This window comes from Anopheles arabiensis, chromosome 2, assembly GCF_016920715.1.
Source record: "Anopheles arabiensis isolate DONGOLA chromosome 2, AaraD3, whole genome shotgun sequence".
Lineage (NCBI taxonomy): Eukaryota > Metazoa > Arthropoda > Insecta > Diptera > Culicidae > Anopheles > Anopheles arabiensis.
Genome location: NC_053517.1, coordinates 69,480,278 through 69,501,796, shown reverse-complemented (window position 1 = coordinate 69,501,796; position 21,519 = coordinate 69,480,278). Strand labels below are relative to the sequence as shown.

Here is a 21,519-nt window from a genome sequence, read left to right as displayed (position 1 = left end):
TTTTCACAAACTGAATATCGGTTAAATGCGTGAGCTGACATTATCATATTTAGCCGAGATATTCGGTTAAAATAGTTTAACCAAGATCATAGCCGAGATCTTAGTAGTGCGTTGAGTTAGTTGAGTCTCGGCAATATTTTTAAAGCGCGTACATTTATTGACGACTTCTAGTAGCGGATTAACATGAGTTGAGGCTCTAGGCGGTCACACGATGTAGGACTTTTTGAAGTGTCGAGCGCGGAGGAATTCTAAACCAGGAATTTTTGAGAGGAATTCTAAACCAAAGTAAGATTGGGAAGCAAATTTACTTATGAGCGAGGGGTGGGTTCTTTTTCTCGTGGCCTCCTCGACACGTCGGGAGTGTGCGTAGTGCTTTATCCGCCCCTGACCACTTCATTCACAAATCGAACGAATGCGTCTAAATGAGAAATAAAACACTTAAAAGGCGTGTTAGTATTTAAAAACTCAACACAAACATTACAAACAATTACCAAATTCCTTCAAACTATCGCTAACAAATTCGAAACATGTCTAATTACCATGTAAATTTCGCCCCATTACCAATATTTATCTTCCGGAATTGTGCAAAAGAAGCAAAGAAGGAACACATGTTTTCCTCCAACAGGTGTGTATCTACTCTCATAAATTATGACAACAACTTTGTCATTGCGACTGACACCGTCCACTACTATCGCTCTGTACCAGAGCTCCAACCTACTATCTTACGGCGGGAGCTCAAATGCAGTAGTGCGCAACAAAGGCGTCTAGCTAAGGGATGTGAGAAATTGGATGCTTTTGTTATTTCCAGCCGTTTCCACTTCCAGAGAAGGCCAACTTCATGCATCAGCTGATGATGATGCTGGCAGACCGACTGCTGCTACCTCTCCCTCCTCCATAGCTGATGATATGCATATCTGGATCAAAATTGTCGATGCGTGAAAAATGTTACAGTGGCAGCATTAGAAGCAAATTTCGTATGCCAGTGTCGTTGTGCGCTATCTGTCGACGAGCTGTAGCTTATGCCCGTAAGCTCAGGTGTACTGAAGCGGTTGTGATTGAGCTGTGAACAAGAGGATTGAGACTGAAGCTTTGTCCCAAGTTGCACCGGGGAAAAGAGAGATACATCCCGAATGCAACAACCGAAGGCTTCCAAAGTGGTGTTGTTCCGCACTTCTTCCTTCACAAACCACGAAACGTCCTCTCCGAGGGCGTTGGATGGTGCTGTATGGAAATGAGATTCCAATCGAAACCGTATATACTTCCGAATGCTCCCACACACACTACACAAACACCGGTTGGGGATCACTGACGTTGCATTCGGCGTTGAAAGCTGGCCTTCGACTTTAACACCCATGTCTGTCCGAGACGGCAAGCACATATAGTTCCGCGTTACAGGGTATAGAAAACATTAAAACCGCCCCGCACGCTTCAGGAGGCCACCTTTTTCGGTATGAAAAACATCCCACGTCTCGATTCGCTTCGAGGACGCTTTCTATCGTCAAACTTCCTCCATAGAGTAGAGTAGAATACGAACAAGACAAACAGCTCATATTTTGTGAGTCCATGTGTGCGTGTGGAATTTGCGGAATTGAGTTGTAATTGTAGGTGAGCGCGAATCAGCACAGAACTTGAACTTTAATGGCCTCTGCTGAGTGCGCGGCAAACGTTACCCCTAGTAACACCGTTGTGGGCGGTTAGAAAGCTTCACACATGATTCAAGATTCCAAAGTTGTAGATCGTGAATCGATGCTGACGGCCCTCATGCGGAGGGGGAGTGTAACAATGCCGCAAGCCTATCGCCAACCCGTTGCCAAGAAGGAAGGAATGTATGAAAGGACCCCAGGAAACTGGTTCTTAGAAATATGTTTCATTCAACGAACGGAAGGGATTGCGTCATGCGGATAGCAGTCGGTAGTGAGTGTTTGCAATATCATTTAACCCGTTTGTTTCGATACAACAAAATAACAAAAAGAGGAACAAATCAATTTGAGATGCCAAAAAGCCAACTTAAAAAGATTCTGCAGTGCAATAAAAATGAATAAAAAGTTGCACCTTTGAAATTGCCTAATGACGGTTCCCCCTTCTGTACGATACAAAGGCCAACGTACAAATACTCATATTTGCTGCAGCACTCAAACCTCTACGGGACGACTCGGCCACAGGGCATCAGATTTATTACCGACTGCATTGTGCGAAAGACGGCCAGTGACTGGTGGGGCCACACAATAGAGAGCACCGATACAACAACAAAAAAGGTATGTACTAGGCATGTGTAAAATGAACGAGAATCGCACCGTTCGAACAGTTCGGTAAAGTGCACGAACGAACGAGGTTCTTAGCAAAAAGAACGACCAGGACTTTTGGAAGAAACTGACTACACCGAACGCGTTCGAACGTTCCGTTCAGTGTTCGACGGCACACATAAATGTGGTAATAAAACGTGCAAAATCATATTGCTTTCTCGCTCTTTCTCGCACCGCGCGAAAGGGTCGTCAGAGATCAAAATGTACCCTGTTGGTGTTGAAATCGTACCCATACAACTCAATTCCTCGAACGCCGTCGAATTTGTCCAGCAGTGTTCGATACGTGTGCTGTTGGTGTGGAAATCGTATCTATACGACTGAATTCATCGAACGCGTTCGAACTGGTGTTCAATCTGTGTTCTGTTGGTGTGTAAACTAGTGATGTGCTGTATGGAGCGCACCCACGACTCCGATCCGACTCCGACTATTGTTAGTTCGATTCCGACTCCGGCAAAATGGAACCACTAGATCCGCCCGGAGTCGGAGTCGTTCGGAGTCGTCCGTAGTCGACCGGAGTCGACGACTCCGAACGACACCGAACGACTCCGAACGACTCCGACTCCGAATGACTCCGGACGACTCCGGACGACTCCGGACGACTCCAAACGACTCCGAACGACTCCGAACGACTCCGAACGACTCCGGACGACTCCTACTCCGGGCGACTCCGGACGACTCCGACGACTCCGAGCGACTCCGAACGACTCCGGATGACTCCGACTCTGGGTGACTCCGGGCGACTCCGTACGGCTCCGCACGATTCCGAACGACTCCGGATATTGCAGCGCAGACCTACCTTCCGGAGTCGATTCCGAATTTATCGGAGTCGGATCGGAGTCGACTCCGGATTTTTGTCAACTTTACCCATCACTAGTGTAAACCGTACCTACACAACTGAATTCATCGAACGCGTTCGATCTGATCCGTTAGTGTTCGATCTGTGTTCTGTTGGTATGTAAATCGTACCTACACAACTGAATTCATCGAACGCGTTCTGTTGGTGTATAAATCGTACCTACACAACTGAATTCATCGAACGCGTTCGAACTGGCTCATTTGTGTTCGATCTGTGTTCTGTTGGTATGGAAATTATACCTATACAATTCAATAGATCGAGCCCGTTCAAACGGAATAGTCATTGTTCGCGAATGAACTGAACTGAATTGATTGCGCTCATCATGTTGATCCGTATTTAAGTAGTTTTTTTTAATAGATCCTTAAGTGTGTATAAGGCATGTGATACAATATATGCAGGAGACATTTTTGCTCGTATTAGTTTTTTACATGCTAGTTTTTGGTCGATTTTGCGATGGATTGTGTTGACCAGACAGCCGAGTGTTTAATGTTTTTAAATGATTGGTTTCAACCGCAGAATGAGTACTTCTTTGGCTACAGTATGCGTCTATGGTGGGTAAATGAAAAAGATAACGAGCGTTCTTTGTGAATAAAAACCTCATGAAACAAAGAACGAAAGAATCGTCGTTCGCGTTCGGTTCTTTTTGTTGAGCGAACTAGTTCGTTCGCGTTCGGTGAAAAGAATCGTTTTGCCCATGCCTAGTATGTACGCTTTCATATGCATTGTCGTTTGCAGTGCGGCACCGTAAATGCACTGTAAATATTTCATTAGCATAAGAAAAGCTCCAATTAGTAGATGATAAAGCGATTAAAGTCGCTGGTTTAGATGAGGTTTTGGGGAAACATTTCTTGCGGGAGAGGCCGTGTTGTCCATCTCGACTATTGTCGTATCGGTTTGATACTTTCGCAGTTGCAATAGATGGATGATATAAAAAATGGCCACCGGTTATAACGATCCCTGGGAAACACTCATTGCGGTGGGTGTATTTGCGATTAATAGTAGGCAAGCAGATGAAGAAGCGAAACGAACGGCCGCCCAACGGTCGTTAAACGAAAGTCTCAATATTCTGTGGGACTGCTGTGCCTGTGCAAGGTGTGGAAGGTGAGCAACAACAGCCCGAGCGATTGTGGTCACAACCTGGCTGGCCCCGAAAGAATCGATGAGAATTGTTCCAGTTTTTGTTTTGTTTTGTGCGACGCGTTTATTTGTATCCAACTCTCGTTTAAGTTTTCATTTATTGCATTGCAGCCATTTTTCTTTGGAAAGTGCAATAGTCTGCTAAGGCGGCGGCTTGCTTGTTGGCGTTTAGGCGCAATAAGAAAGACAATATCTAATCAAACACAAAGATGTAATAATAAATCTTCAGTATTGTAATGCACCGGTGATGCAGAATCATCGATAAGATGTGAACATAAAACGATTCAGGTTGTTAACAGCCATGTGGCTTGTATCTTGCAGTGTCTTTCACGAATATTGAAATTAATAATTATAATCAAATGAACAATGATGTTTTTCTGCATTAAAAATAACATCAGTATTTCCGTACATCCTATTTAATCCAAATCTGAACTCTACCGTCAATAGCTAACTCCCATCTATTACCACCCGATTCTTCCACACAAAGAAAGTACATCATTCGACGTAATACAATCACTACATCCAAAATAGCAAAAGTAACGCATAGGTGGAGAGGATCCATTACTAACGATCCCAGCAGCAGCACGATCACCGGTCCTCTTTTTACGTGCCGATCCGAAAGTGATCAGCTTCCGAGCTGGGCACAAATTAATTGCCAACAGTATGTGGCTCATAACGAGATCCGCACGGAGAGCACCCGGGTTGGTTGGTCTGTGATGGCTCATTACGGGTTTGGCACGAAATTTCAAGCATCAAAACTGCCCTGTACTTCTGTGGCCATCCCAACCCACACCCTGGCCGGACAGAAGCAGCACCCTCCCCACCACACGTCACGTTTAATGCAGAGCTTAGTTTTAATTATGTGGCGCTTTTGGCAAGGCCGCTTTCGTGGGCTTTCTTTTTTATGTTGCTCTTATTTTTGCGGGAGAAGGGGTGCAGGGTGGTTGGTCCTCCGTTGGCAAGGTTACCATAATCGTAGTAGTGTACTTGTGTATTTTCTTATTTCACTTTTAAGCCGCAGCGGGAATGGAACGAATCGGAGGAGATGTAATGGCTGTACTGTGCTTCAATGGGAGAAAATCTCCCAATATTATTAGCTCATTGAAGCAGTGATGCACTAGCAAAATATTACGAAGGGAAATAAAATTGCCACAAATACACTGATGCTCAGACACAAACACTCACAAACAGGTACACACTTTCTGGGCACTTTTGCGGTGAATGTAAAATGCACTTGCTGCACTTTCTGCCGTCGATCGATCGTCCACAATTTGCTGCGTTGCTCAAGGATCGAGTACGACCTTTCGGACGTGGGTAAGTTATGTTTTCGTTTCCTTCTACACACACCCTGCAGCCAACAACAATGCACTACGGCAATACACAAAGATTGATGCAGCAGGACACCAACATCCCCTTATTGCCTCCTTCAGCCACTCAACACACACTGTTGGAGCAAATTCTTTATCACTTCGAAGCGAATTGTCGAATATTACACTGCCGTTGTTCCACCCGAAAATCAATGGCAACACCCGTAGCACATAACGGGTTGGGGGTTGGAGTAAATTTTCCAAAAACCTTGAACCACTTTTTGGGCAATTTATTTATTCAACTTTTGCGACCTTCTAGCGTGCTCTTTTGCTGGTTCGTTCTGCCCCATCGGCGATTGCACACTGCCGAGCGCGTTCCACTTGTCACCGGTAAAGAAACAACGGGCCCGACCGAAAACAACGAACGCCCGCGAACAGAGCGGTGTACGACCGTACGCGCGATGCTGCACCATCCGTATCCGAGAGAAAACTGAACCGCAGGCTGGCAGGCTGGCAGGCGAGTGGCTTTGCTTACTTTGCGCTCCGTGTGCGTCTGTTGTGCCGGTATGGTCACGGAGCATGGCGCACGCCAAGAAACACGAGAAGGCTAAGGCTCACTTCCTAGCCCACTCCTTCCCCTAACGCATCGCACACTGGCTGAAAGCAGGTTGAATGAAAGCGCTTTAAAAAAATAGCGACAACAACAGCTCACCCAAAGAACAACCTCTGCCAACCCTGCCTCACCCGATTGGAGTGCATTGCAGGTGGCCACGTTTCCCGTCACCCCTTTTCTGTTGAGCACTCGTCGAAGGAAAACAGTTGGGGTGGGCTTCAGAATGCAATTATTTCGCTCTCTGCGTTGAATATACAGAGAGACAAACATAAAGAGAGATAGAGAGAGAGAGAGCGTGCTGGTTTGCTCTCGTGGATGAGAGAGTTGGTCTGGTTGATGATAGCAAAGCTCAGCGGTTTTTGAATATTTCCCAAGCAACAGTTGCTAGGTAGCGTACAATAAAAACGCGACCGCGTCGTTTTGGATTGCCGTGGCCAGTCAGGATTGAAAGTAAGAAAACATACGCCAGCAAATGCTGACGGCCACTGGGTAGCATCGTCAAGTGGGGTTGACTTTCACGCCTGATGACACACGCACTTTGTCGTCGATCGACCTGTCACGCACCAACAGGGCACAAACGAATGAAGCAAGTGCAGGGAAAACGCTCTCACGATCATCATTTCATATTGCCCCATACTCCACAACCTCAGTGCATGTGCCGGTTGGCAGTAGCGTGTAAAGCAAAAAACTAACAACCAAAGTAGCGAGCGGTGATCGTTGACAGACGCAAATCAACTGAACCCTTTCTGCACGCCAACCCGTACTTTTGCGTACACACAAGAACGACACGGCCGGGAGAAACGTAAAAAGGAGAGAAAATAATACACACACACACATAAAGACACACAAATCAACAACAAGTTTGGAAAGGGAAATCAACAACAGGCGCAAACCCATTTCCCAGCTCAAGTGGGTCAGGTTTGGATGCGTTTGTTGTTTTGTTTCTTTCTTTTTTTTATGCTGCTGTCGCTACTACCTTCTTGGTTGCGATTGAGGCGGACATGCTGGTGTACGCGCACATTTCGCAAGCTTCCGGCCTGGCTGGATGGATGGTACACACAGCGAAAGGTGTTTATGAGCGGCCAAGCCCCCTGTAGAAGGGTGGCAGATTGGCACCACACACCCTTTGCGATTCAAATCTATTTCCCTGTTGTTTTTTTTTGTGTTTTGCCGAAACGATTTGCATTTCCCTAATTGTGAATGGATGGGATAATGAGATAAAATATGAAACATTTACATTAACAACTCGGTAAATGGTATAGATAGTATGAAAATGGGTTCGTGTATTGTTGTTTCTGTTTGATGCATTACACCTTTTAATTGGGAAATTATTGTAATAAATTAATAAATGATTTGCTTTGAATAACTATAGTTGTACAATATAGTTATTCAAAGCAAATCATTTATTAATTTATTACCGTTGGTACCTTCAACCTTGAAATTAAATTTATGGTATCAATAAAAGTTCTTTTCATAATTAATAAACCATAATTGAACATAAATAACCAGAATTCCTATCGTAACTGAATACAATTTGTATAAATACTTGGATAAACTTAAATTTCAACAACTTACACCTTACAGGGTTTTCCAGGAATTCTCATAGCTGTGGCACATTTGATTGACCCTTTCTTGCGTTCAAATGAACTTAACGTTAATAGGACTCTATAGCACTATTGTTGGACAAATCCAATAAGAATTTCCAAGGAGCCTGTCCAAAATAGGTCCCACAGAGTCCAATTTCCATCATGTGAAGTTCATTTCCCATAAGAAATAGTCAAGGATGTGTCGCAGAACTATGAGAACCCCTGGAAAACCCTGTAAAGTTAATGCTTCACGTTATCTCCTAGCATAGTGACGGCATTTCAATATCATCATTTTGTATAATCTAGCCAAATTTAGAACTTTGTAAGCTGACAAATAACCCAATTCATAGCTATTGTGGATTTATTGTTCGACGGTCAAAGCTCCTAATGCACACATCATCTTTGGTACAGCAATACGTAACCGCAACAAAAGCGCATCGTATGTCCACATCCAACCGTCCTACCTATTTGAACGCCATCGTCCGTGGGCTATGATGGACCGGCAATTCCTCCAACGCATTCCGCCCAAAACCGACTAGCTGCCCACGTGCACCATTTTACTGCTGGCATTCTGCCGGCCAGCGTGGTCTAACACCTCCACCAGCAGTCATGGTAAGTGCCGGTAAAACGAAGCGCATGTACATTGAAGCCTTTCTGCTTCGATTCATTCGCACGAGCCAGCAACAACAAATGGGCATGGATGCGTGCGTGCGTGCGTGCGTACGTTTCGATACCGAGTACACCTTTCCTTCTCGTGCTGCACTGAAGATAGCGATTGGCTAGGGCGCGGGTGTGCAAATAGATGCACCTTTACACCACCGCAAACATCAAGCGGGAGGAATGACGTTAGATGAAAGTGCGGACGGTGCTGGCTGCAATTAGCGAAGCGTTGGTAAATCGCGAATGCACCCAATGCACAGTTATTGGCCGTCGATGTGTACAGAACAAGATTTTTGCAGCAGACGGTGCGCGCGTTTGTGTGTGTTTTTGTATCCGAAGAATATATAGCTGTAAAGTGGTACAGTATTGCATGGGAAACGAAACAGTGCGAATGAAGCTGGTACGAATGTGAAACACGCCGAAGCACGTTTAGTTGGTGCATTGTTGCTAATTAAAGCTACGTACACGAGTATGTTGCATTTCTCAGTCATATTGGCAAAGCGACGAAGAGAACATCGCAATTATGTTGTACAGAATCTTACACGTCCATTCTGGATAACTTTATAAAAGCTTCTTGTGCTAAAAATGCATCTTTTTGGTTAAAATCCATTGTTTTATATATTTGGATCATTGGTTCAATATTATTAAGCCACTCCACATACCACAAAACAGTGCGTGAAACCGTGCTGTAGTGTCACCAAACCATCGGCTGATTCTATTAATTTCCCTCCACCAAATTATATCATCAACAAACATCATTCCGGTTTGTTTTATTTGTTTTTTTTTGTTTGGCCAACGCATTCCATAACCACAGATGCTGTGTGTCGTAACACGGTTTCCTGCTTGATGATATTAACATTTTAACGAAGGCGAGCAGCGCCGCACCAGCGGCGCGCGAACAGGAAATAGAAATGGTTTCAAACGGCGTGGCCTTGTGGCTTTATGTTGCGCTGGGAGGACCAGAGAGAAGCGAAGCATACACCAAAAAATAATACTAATCAATCGAATCTTTCCTGAACTGTAGGAAGGAGTTTGGAACAACTTTCTCCAAAATTTGTGCCTTCCATGTCCTCGTCGGAGGACGGTTTAGAGGATGTGGAAATTTGTATAATCCGTCCATTAGGCGACGATACACAGTGGGTTTCGTTTGATAATGCCGAATTACTAGAGATCGTTCGAACGCACATCGTGACCGTGTAAGCAAGAGGTTAAGGGTTTTGGTGTGACTGCGGGACGACAGTGACGGACAAATCCCTTTCTTTCTCTAGCGAATAAGCGATCAGCATCATCATTATCATGCTCGGATAGTGGTGAAGCGAGGAAGATGCACCACACTTCTTGCGTGCGTCCCAAATCCCACGATGAATGGGGCCTTTTTTATTGGTTTACGAGATGCATTTTCAGTGTTTTGCCTGCGATGGTAGGTGACAAGGCAGGGAACCAAGGAGGCCATTTGCCGCTCACCTGCACTGTGGTCTGAATCTGGCCTGTAGAAATTCAACTTCTTATTCAACCGAACTCATACATGCTGCACCTTCATGCTGAATCTCAGCGAACCAGCTATAGACGGCGAAAGCATAGGGCAAGATTTCATTGCACTATAGATGCTCATCCTTCACCGAGCGACAAAGTCCCACGCACCGGATTAGTCAAGTGCACGGGCTGGGCTGGGGCTGCTGGCCCCCATGGTGAACCATATTAAATTCTATCCACCCCAGCAACGCGTGGGTGTGTTCCCTTCGTTCAGCTGCCGTGTGCGCACAAGTGAGTGCCGTAAAGTAATTCAATTATCTTTTCGAGATGTGCTTAATGGCGACAGTATGCACCGGTGGTCTTTGTGTGCCGGCTGTCTTCCAACATGAAACCGTGGTGCACGCGTGGTGTGTATGATTTGTGGTGCAATGTTCGTGGTTGAGATTGGGACAAAATTTGAATATTTCGCTTTTTATGCACAGCGTTAATGTTTTGTGTGGTGGTGGGTAAAAAATGGGTTCCATAACCTTAACCTATGATTTAAAAATCAAACGTGTGTATCTAGAGTACACTTTAGACACAGCTAGATTTGCCGTTCGTGTATGTGGCAACCATAATTTCTTTAGCGCTTTTGTCTCGCCACCATCATATACAACCTTCAGCATTCTCCTTTTTCTAGCACACCGGTTGCGTGCGAATGGTAAAGATCGAGTGAAAATGATACACTATTATAAACAAAATCGACCACCAACGGTCTACGGTTCCGGTGAGAAGCTGTGCGTTGGGATGGTGTACAAAAAGACAAGAGTGAAGTTTTAATTTAATTTAGAAAACGTTACATTTTCTACACTCTGCTCGAAACAATCGACAGTGAAAATATTGTTGCACTAGCGGGAAGATGATCACAGGAAACTCCTTCAATACCTTTAGTGCATGCTGATAATGAAGAGTGTGTAGAGAGTAAAAATGAGAGAATTAAAAGTCTACAGAAAGAAAGCAAAAGTAGTCTTGCCAATGTCGAGTTCGTGCCGGCTATTAGAGCGTATTGGGCGTTGGGCTGAGTGATTATTTTACACCATCGTGTGTTTTTTTTTTTGTGTGGCTGTAACTCTCTAAAGCTAAACTGTTTGGGAAAGATTGACCAACCAGTGGAGGCTTAAACTCCGCACGGCACACAATAGTATGTTTTGGGCAATGGGTACCGGCGGTTGCGACGATTTTAAAAGGGTTGAAGAAGACAGCCTATCCACAGGTAGGCAGCTACAAGAAACCCAAACGTTAGTGGCAGTTCAAATGCAAGGCAAACATTGGCACACATCCTTCAAACAACCGTGTTACTATTTGAGGGGTAAGTGGTTCGATTCCATCGATTAACCGTGACCGCGGGTGGACGGCTCACGGAGGGTGTTTCTGAGCTTAGAGTGCCTAATGCCGGAACGGGAGCGATTGTGAAGCCGTCCATCACACGCACCACGGCTATGCAATACCTAGTGTATCTGTGTACGTTTGTTTGAATGAAAAAGAATAAATCACAATTCGCGTTTATTTGTTGTTGATTTCGAAGCTTTTCGAAACACAAATCACAAATAAAAGCTTTCTAAACAACGTTTACATTCAGCTCGTTACGTAAACGTCCGCTATACCGGGATACAAGACGGTCGGAGAAGAAGATATTCGAGCTTCAAACAGATAAATCTTCGAACTGGGTTTTGTACGAAGATGTCACTGCATAATGGACGATTTGCATATCCGGAGGAAAAAACAGTGTGATGAGAAAGCGGACCTTAAATGCAAACCAAACGCCAAACAAACACTTTTAAAAGCCTAAACTCACTCGAAATGGTAGGTATATTAAATCTATCACTAATTTACTTCGTCACATTAATTGCGAAGCGAAGTTTTGTTGTGGAATAGTTTCGTCGTGTTTGTTTGTGTCTCTTCCAAGATTTGATCTGCTACATGGAAAGCGAATTAAGGTTGGTCAATCATCTAACTTCCATCCCGTCCGTACCACACCGGCAGAGAGTGTGATCTTAGCAAATGTGCACGAATGTAAATCATAACGTTTTATACGAAAAATCGTTATCGTTTTCCCTAATGATTGTAATTTGAAGAAACCAGTTAAAATCTCCGCAACAACAGCTACAATAAAAAAAGGCTGTGGCTTTGAAGCGCTCTGGAAACTGCCCGCGGAAAAACTTCTACCCGTGATGCTTCGGATGGCCATTAAATCGTAATTATCCTGCACGGCGCTTTCTGTGTGCTGTGTTTCTTCTTTTATTACATTTTTTTCATTGGGTAGGAGCACGAAACTGGTGGTGGGAATGGTGGGACCGCTTGAACGACTAGGCGTGAAACCCGATGGTACGATAATGAAGCGAGCGTAACTAGAATCATTAAAAAACTAGTAGAACATAGCCCAAGGCAGCGTCTGATGAATCTCGACCAAGATTCTGTTCGTGTGTGTGTGTGTATGTGTGTGCTGGTTGGAATAGATAGTTAAAAAACTGGTTACGGATAGAAATTACATTGACCCATTTTTTGGTTTGTTTGGAGTACTGTATTCTCCCTCTCGCGCATTCGTCTTTTATCTTCAGTTCCGCATTCTGATATTCAGAACTCACAAGAGTTAGCACAGTTTCTTGCTCACAACTTCAGCCGATCTGAGTAAAATGTTCATCCCAAAAGGCGGAAGTAGTATTGACTCTAGGTAAAAGCTCGTTCCAGTTAAAATTTGCTATAGGTATACTTTTGCATTACAATTTCCCACGCTATCGCGTCAGTCCAACAGGACAGATTATGCTAAAGATGGAGAAAAGGAAAGTTTTTATTGTACAGTACCGTCAGAAAAGGTTATGCCCCGCGAGAACTAGTCGCGTGTCAAACGTTAATTCATTTTTAATGCTGCTTACTACCGCCATTGAGCTTTCTCAAACTAATAACATTTATCTTTGACAGATCGCGTGTACGTGATGGCGTCAATTTTTAGGCGTTTAATTTGATGTTCTCAAAATGAACCTCCCAAAAGGGTTTTATGTAAAATGAAATTAGGAACGGCTTGCAATTTTTATAATGTACACAAGATAACATTTTGCTACATTACATCGCAAAGTTTAATCATGAACGCCAAAGATAATCAAAAAGTCGTAAAATGGAAATGAAACAACCTAAAGCCATCAGTGACAAGTATGTATTCGAAAATGAAATAACAATGGTAGACAGTATGTAAGAATATTGTTCCGACTTTTATGACGAGATGTCCTAGAATGTCAGAAGACTAAATTGATGACCTCACCAGCTTAGTCAATCTTGTTGTCCCAAGTGACAACAAAGATTAGTAGTCGAATTCATATGGTTCGATGATGTAAAATAATACATAAGAGTATTTATTTAGAACGTATAGGCCATGTTACTTATTATTATTTAGTTATCGAGTTGAAATAAATGTGAAAAACATTTTAAATTATAGGTTGCCGTATGGGTTATCAAATATGGTATATTATATACCAAATGAAAGAATTTCATGTTTTTGATCTATTTCTCTCTCTCTCTCATTCTCTTCTCTCTCACTCTCTTCTCTCTCTCTCTCTTCTCTCACTCTCTTCTCTCTCTCTCTCTCTCTCTCTCTCTCTTTCATACTCTCTCTTTCACACTCTCTCTCTATATCTTACTATTTCTCTGCTCAAAATATAACTATTTTCCTGGTCAAAATACAGCACGTCGTGGTGACATGGCCCGGTTTACAATAATTCTCCGTGATACTCGGTCCCCTGGCTGCAACTTTCCATCCAAATGGACACCTGATTTTCGACAGGGTTGCTTCACGTGATTCTTCTTCAATTATTTTCACCAAATGATATACAATCAAATACTATAATTAACGATAAACTTGCATCAACATAAAATTTTACGATGCGTTTGCAGTGAAATAGGGAAGGGATGAAAAAAAACTATGTTGAATGTACCATGTTTTGTCGGAAAATCTTGCACATCACATTGGAAATACAAAATAAGAACAAAGAACGGCCTATGTATTGTTTTGTACTTCTTACAATTAGGGCAGATAAGCCCATTACTAGGACAAAACTACAAGGAGGTTGAAGTACCAAACAGATTAGTTCTGGAAATTAATGAGTTTAATAACAGTCAAAAAAATCATTGGAGGAACCGTTGAAGGGCTACGCGAAGTGATTTGTAGGAACATATACAGGCAGCACACAAACTGCTCGAATCGCGTGCTGAATAGTGGCGCCTAGCGCGATACGCGTGTTGCATACATTTAAGCGTATATCAACAGCAGGTATGCAATTCGCTCAACATCGTTTGAGCAATGTGTCTGGCTGATGTTTGTTAACTGATTATCTGCGTAAGAAGTTTTAATAATTTAGTAATTTTTAAATTTTAAGTATTAAAGAGAGTTTGATCAATATTTTATACAACTAAAAACAAAAGCCTTATACCAATAGTGAATGAATCGTGGATTTTTCTGATCGAATTAAGTATTTAAGCTAAATTTAAAATAAGCAACAAAAAATGCATAACATGGTATTTATTTCTGAAGCAAGAAAAACACAACTACTCTAAACATTTGGTTGTGACGTCCGGATTTGTACAGAGTTTCTCGATTCGGGCTATCGCATTTGGATTATCCAAATCAAAACAACCCAATGTATGACGCAGTGTGCGCTTCGCGGAAGAGCCCAAAAAATTCCAGTTTTCCAACCGGACCTCGTGATGTAACGAAGCATAGCTGACCTGATGACTCCGCGTCGAGACGATAGCAGCGCGTCATCGATGGAGAAGCCGACACAGACGCATCGGTTGGTTCGCGTTTCCATTTTGCTTTAACTCATGCTTTTGTCTCGGAACCATTATTTACGCGGTGCGGCTGATCGTGACTTTGAGAAGATACATCCAATCTTCCGATTCCTCCAGCACACTGGTTGGCCATAGAGCAGCGCGCTAAATCATTCATATGAACGACCCTTAAATGACCCTTTCGATGAGTCCCTTGCTAAATGACGCCATTTTGAGGAAATAAACACGTCCGGATTCACATATCGGGCGTACTAATTGCGTTGATTTTTATTCTTGCATGACATCAGGGGACTATACATTTCCGTACCTAAACATACACAAGTCAACCTGCAGCAGCCTCGTCATCAGCAGCTTTGATCGCGATCAAAGACGAGAATACACTTTATCACTTCCCAATCCAAATAAACTTAATTGCTGGCTGCCAAGCATTCGGTGCGTTTGCGAAAGGGTCGTTCTACCCCATAGCAGAGTCCTCGTTTCGTATGGGTTGGTGCGGTTCGGTTCGAAAAGGCAACAAACAGCACGTTAAAGCCGTAAGTAATTACCTAATTGAAAATAAACTGGCCCAGTCAGGTAATCTTTGGACGGTGTAATTAGAAATACGATAAAGAGCAACAATAAACACTGCCGGGCTGTTAACGACCAAAGAATTGGGGCCATACAAAGCTTCATCCTACGATAAACTGGTCAAATATTCTAGACTGAAGTAAAAGCGGTGTAAATCTGACAGAAAAGCAAAAGGTTTCAATGTGGTTGCCCCTGAGCAAACATAATTGGGTGGGGATTTCGTGAAATTGCCCTTATATTTTCCGAAACAGCAAAACATGTTATTCTACTTCACATTCTCAACATAAGTAAACGCTGCAGCATCCTGGAAATTGATCCCATTTGCATGCTATCGCCCACAAGCGACAGTGTATGTTGAATAATCCTGCAAAGTATTTCAGCGCTCGTCTACCGTACCTGGAAACACGTTACAATCAACTCAATCCCATCATTAATTAGTCTGGCGAGAAAAAAAACTCTTTTCGCACGTCAGAAACGAGCATGGCGACTGGCTGCAGCTTGATCACATGCAACAAAAATACTCCCATTGCAGCAATGTAAAGGGTATGCCACTCGTTAATGTTTTAGGATTTATGTTCAATAAAAAGTTTCATCATTCCCCTGGTGCCATGAAATTGTGATAACGTTAAAATTGGACCAACGTGTGTATGCTTGCGTTCAATTTTGGATTGTCAGATTCCGTCGACATTTTTCTGTTGTGGGTGGTGATTATTGATCCTTTGACTGGTTTTTTTTTTATCGCGGTTTTGCTCTCTCCCTTTTTCCAAAAATATCCTGCCACAACACGCTCTCCTTGTTGTGAGTGCTGGACCAAAACTCCGGGCTAGGAGTGTGTAGGTATCAATTTGTTGGCCTTGCCAGCACACTGTACGGGCCATAAATAGAAGGCTAGATGAGCTCGGCCAAAATCCAGCTTTGGACCGACTAGACAAGGTTGGAGGAATGTTTGTTGTTGAAATCGTTCCAAGAAAATATCATAATTCTGTGCAGTGCATGGGTAGAAGAACCATCATCAATCAATGTAGCAACCAAATAGCTAGTTGGAAAAAAGGTGAATATGTGGAAGCCTATGGTGGGTTTTTGGTTTTATAAATTCATTGGAAAATATGATTCGAAATGTAATTTTTTATCATACGTTGCAAATTCTCATTCCTAAAAGGGAATATGATAACACGATATAATGAAGCTGTCAGTTTGCATCGTCAAAACATGAGAAACAAAATTATACAACAAATACATATGTTTGTTACCACTTTTTGCCTAAACCGGCCTCCTAAAAGGCATGCTGTCCCACGTTGTTTGCGGAATGTCACATCGATTTCATATCATGCCCAATAAACCGTTCCAAACGTTAGCCCAGACCAATCAACATAAGCTGGACACAAGAGCTGTATGAGCTGTGTTCAGGACAACTCATCTCTAACAAAGCACACATTTTCAACGACAAACAAGGAGAAGAGAGAAAACAAATAAAGAAAAATAGGAAAATTGCAATTCAATAACGTGAGCCTCGTATCGGGAAAACAAGGCTGTCCAATTTTGCCATCCATCAAACTAGACCAAATCATAACCGATAGCTGGCCCGGCCAACCGCATTGGACGGATGGCGCTTTCTAGCGAATGCAAATGCGCTCAACAAGACCAAACTGCCCACACCACCCCACACCATACCTTACACCTCAAAGCCATAGAAAGTGAGGAAATGTGGTGAGAAAAAAAAGTTACACACTTACACAGAGGCACACAGAATGCGAAGTAAGTCAGGGCGGACTCATATTTCTTCGAGCCTACCCCATATTTGACACCCGCCGAGGGAGAAAACGAGGATAATGAAAACAAACCGTGCCGCCGCCCGGGGAAGGGTGGCTCCGAAACCAGATGAAACAATTCAAAGCGCGTACGACCCCCACCACTGCCTTCGCCCACAATAGCACCAGCAACAGCATATCGTTGCCTCATAAGCGTATGATGAAAACTGAGATGACCGCTGGGGAGTTGTACAGCAGCAGAGGCAGAAAAAAATGAAGTGCCCGGCAGGCACAAGCGCAATACGATCGCTGCCACAACAAGCCCCGAGCGAGTTGAAAGCAGTACTTGTGTTGGGCTTTTTTCGTACCTCACTTCCAATTGCTGTAATACACGTACGCGATACGATCGATATGCGTAAGAGCGGGTAATGGAAATTTGAAAAAAAAAAAAACTTAAATGAAAACACACAAAAAACCACGACGTCACATGGAGGAAAGTGAAGCCCACGCAGCCCGCAATGCGATTGAAGAAATGAGGCACAAGAAATGCTCAGGATCAAATTGAAACGAGATACTCTCATGGGCGTAGAGGATGGGTACATTGATCGTGTACATTGTATGTAGCCAGCTGCAATTCCCGGTCAATCATCATCAAAATTTGCCTTTTTCCTACCGGTTGGTCGCATAATTTCACCACATGTCTCCTCCGTGTGGCCTCCTTCCATCCATCGTCGGCATCGTTCCGTGTCGTAATGGATGCGGTGATATCTTACCGCTTGATCGGTTTATATCGGGCTACCCGAATAATTGCAACCGACGCAGTCTTGACGCAAGAAAGTGGCCAGCTAATGGGGCGAAGCTGTAATCAATGTGCGGGCTCATCTCACTCTGGGATCCAATTTTTACGCCCACGCTCTGTGTGTCTAGTAGTAGTGAAATGCACATGACGTACATGTCCAGTACGCAACAAGGTTTAACAAAAAACAACAACGAAGACACAGAAAAAAGGCTTCCGCTTTTATGGCACAAAGACAAGTTTTTTTTGTGTTGTCAGTATTTTTTTTGCAGAACAAATGAGACCACTGTCAAGATGTGATACAATCGGAACATTGTTTTATCGATAGAGGTGATGAAGGTGACTAATAGGTGTAAGGTTGAGTTTGAGATATGTAGGGAACAAATGCTGTTGTATTTAACAATATTACCAGAATTTAATATTTGGAATAGTTTGGCAAAGCAATTAAAACCACTTAAAACATGAATTATTGGCGTTCCATGTTTTGGAAAGCATAATATCTGTACTTGTTTTGGAAAGAATAAGGAATTGCACAATACTCGTACATACAAAAGTCTCACGTTTGTATTGAAAAACTGACAATAATCTGTTAACAATTGTTTTAAATGTTATTTTGAAATTTAAATTTGTGAAAAAAAAAAATAATTCCATTAAAATTACGTTAGGATTTTTTTTGCAATTAAATAATCTCCCTTAACGCTGTTGACTACACGCAATTGCTATTTCCGCTTAACGCATCTGTCAGAATATGAAATATCCACTCCAAGCAATGCTGAAGATTAATACAGTATGTCTGATTCCAAAATTTTCCCCCAATTTTGGGTTACTCTCAGAGTTAAACTAAACTCTTAGTGTATTATTAGTCTTCAACAAAGACTTCTAGTTCAATGTTTTAATTGTTGCACGTAATGACAATATTGATTGTTAGCATTTTCCAACCACAAAGCAGGCAAATATTAAGCAATCATCAAAGGGATGCAACTGTAGCGTGATAACTTAAGTGGTCTTTGCCAGAGCTCTCTAGAACCATAGAGTAGCATCAGAAGAAGAAAAAAAAACAAAACACAATCTTTTACTTCAATTTCATACCGACTTCAGCCCATACCGTAGGGCTGGCGCGAAGTTTCATTTATCTTGTTTGTAATTCTTTTCTACAGATAAGCGAACGAAGCGACCGGTGCCGCTATTGTCTCTATCGAAGAACGTCGCCATAGTTCGATGCTTTCAGCCGTCTTGGAATGGCGTAAGGAATGCAAAACAAATTCTTGCTTTGTTCGGTGTGAGCAATCGAGAGTGTAAGGCAACCATTGCTGAGCTTGGAATAGCTTTTTTATCGCACAACGCACCAGTGAAAGTATGTTTGTGCGTGTTTAGGTGGGCTTAACATATCAAAGTATGGCTGTTTATTGGAGGAATGTTGAATGCTCACACAGAAAATGAAAATAGCAACCAAATGGTTGCGTACGCGTAGGAAACCAGTGCCCTCAAACCCCGTGACACAGATCGATCGAGCGTGATGAGTTGAGTGCTAAAATTCACTTCAATCATATCATTATCAGAAGAGCCTTTTAAGCACCAACAGAATGGGTCAGCTACGGTGCATTTAAATACGAAATCTGCTGCACGACGATCGACACTTTTCTCCGGTACAGATTTCACTACGCGTTTCCCCACCCGACGTTGCCGACGCCAGTGTTGGATTGGGGCGTCGTACGCCCACTAAGAAAGCGAAGGGCTATGAGACTGGACCGTGGCGGCTTTACAGCGAGTATCTTTAATGATGCGATGTTTACATTGGAAGATTAACTGTAAGGTGTTGGTGGATGGCGCCCTTGCGAGGTGGTGAACAAAAACAAAAGGCAAGGGCTTGCCTGGTTTCCTATGCATTGAGTGGTTTTACTTTTCTAATTCTGCTACCACTTTCCAAGCCCACAGATCGGGGTGGATAGGTCAAGTGGCCAGCAAAGGAAGGGCGAATGGACAAACCATCAAATGCCGAAGCCCCATTCGAGCCGTTCCCCATGGACTAGCGTAGGAAAAACAAAGTAATGCCGAAAACAAAACCAAAAAATCATCGGCACCTGTCCTAGAATTCATGATGAGTTAAGTTTGCTTCTGGTAGCAAATCAGCACCCTGGCGAACGAACGAACGAACGAACGAGACCGCAATATGCTGGGAATCGGTTAGGAAAGTGGAGAGAGATATGAAAATTATCATCATGAATCGGGGCTACAAATGGGCATGGTGCGTGGACGGTGTGAATGGAATAGGACGGGCAGGTTTTTCTCCATGTTTCAGCGTTCCACTCTTTAGTCCCATTCATCATTCCAGCGCGGTTAGTTCAGGCAGAAAAGCTCCCACAGCCGTCGCCTCAATGCACATTTACTCTCGCTTTCGGCTGAATGATGATGATGCTGCTGGTGCTGCCGCCGAGGCGTCGGAGTTTTTCTGAGGCTCTATTTTATTGTCCGCATCATACTAGCGAGAGTTTGTTTTGTTTTTGTTGCCTTTGGAGTTGGAGTTTGGAAGTGGATTTTATGAGGCAGAAAATTACTGATACTGTAAATTGACACCTTTGAATGCGGACGTTGCCATTGCGTACAGTTGCGTACGAGGGATTTTCCGTGTGAGTGCACCAACCGATGGGCACATCGCACAATGACGCGCTGGCGATGGGTTAACAATCGATATTCCGAAAAAAGTTATTAGACCTGTTTTAAAATCATTCAGTAGCGGCAATGTTTAAACAGACACATCCTTCACATTGCCCTACTACAACTGCTCATTAGTTTAACTTCTCGAGGCCGTACGACCGCACTTAATATGCTAATTTATGCAGCGCAAATCAGAGCGTGCAATTTGATAGTTTCAACCAAGTACAAAGCCCGTCCCAATCAGCCTTGATTGATTCCGTCGAGGAAACCGCAAAAGCAATAATCCTAACCTACACCGCAAGGCAAAAAGTCAACCGCCGGTACGGTTGCAGTGGGATACCAAAAAGCGTCATCCTTTCCAGTGATGAAGCCATCGAGAATAGAATTTCCACTCGCATGCATGCACATCTAACGTCCTATCGCGGACAGGTTTGGTTTGTGGGTGTCCGTAGTGATCGTCACCGTAAATCATGAGGCGAGTGCGCGCTATGAATCGCACTACCAGCATTCCTGGCGCGAGTGGTGCAGAAATAAAGAATGAGCTTTCCATGAATTTATGGGTCCCCCGTTGTTCGACTTGATGAATCCTGGCATAACGATGTTGTGCTATCGGGCACGCAGCACCGATAGGAGAATAGCATAGAGAAGCGTTACTTATCAGCGGATGGCACACTCAACCATGCTGCTAAACACGTTCGGTGAGGTTAAGCGTAGATTGCTGTAGATTCTTTAAGTGCCAGAGTTTTTTTTTGTCACTGTTCTTGTCTTTTTTTTCTGCTGTCCAGTGAATTGTATAGGTCTTTGGAGAATATCAAAACCACGTAAGCAAACAAGATCGCCGATGTGTGATACATTAAAGTTTTACGTAGTATTTGAAATTAAAAAAAAAACACTGACACATGCTTAACTGACACAGACATAACATTTAGTGACGTACAGTGGTGAACGGAATTTCATTTTAAATTTTACGTCAAGTGAAGAAACATGTTTGGACATTCTT

General features: G+C 43.2%; 1 protein-coding gene across 3 annotated transcripts in view; it reads right to left on the bottom strand.

The window, feature by feature from the left end:
• Positions 1-21,519, bottom strand: part of LOC120894686 (sodium- and chloride-dependent neutral and basic amino acid transporter B(0+)) — a 53,448-nt gene that overhangs the window by 8,981 nt on the left and 22,948 nt on the right. Inside the window, exon 1 of one of the 3 annotated variants that reach the window (XM_040297452.1) lies at positions 5,916-6,084. The exons of the other annotated variants lie outside the window; for them this stretch is intronic. The gene's annotated coding sequence lies outside the window, so the exon portion shown is untranslated. Of the gene's footprint in view, positions 1-5,915; positions 6,085-21,519 lie in introns of those variants that run through there. 3 annotated transcript variants of the gene reach the window in all.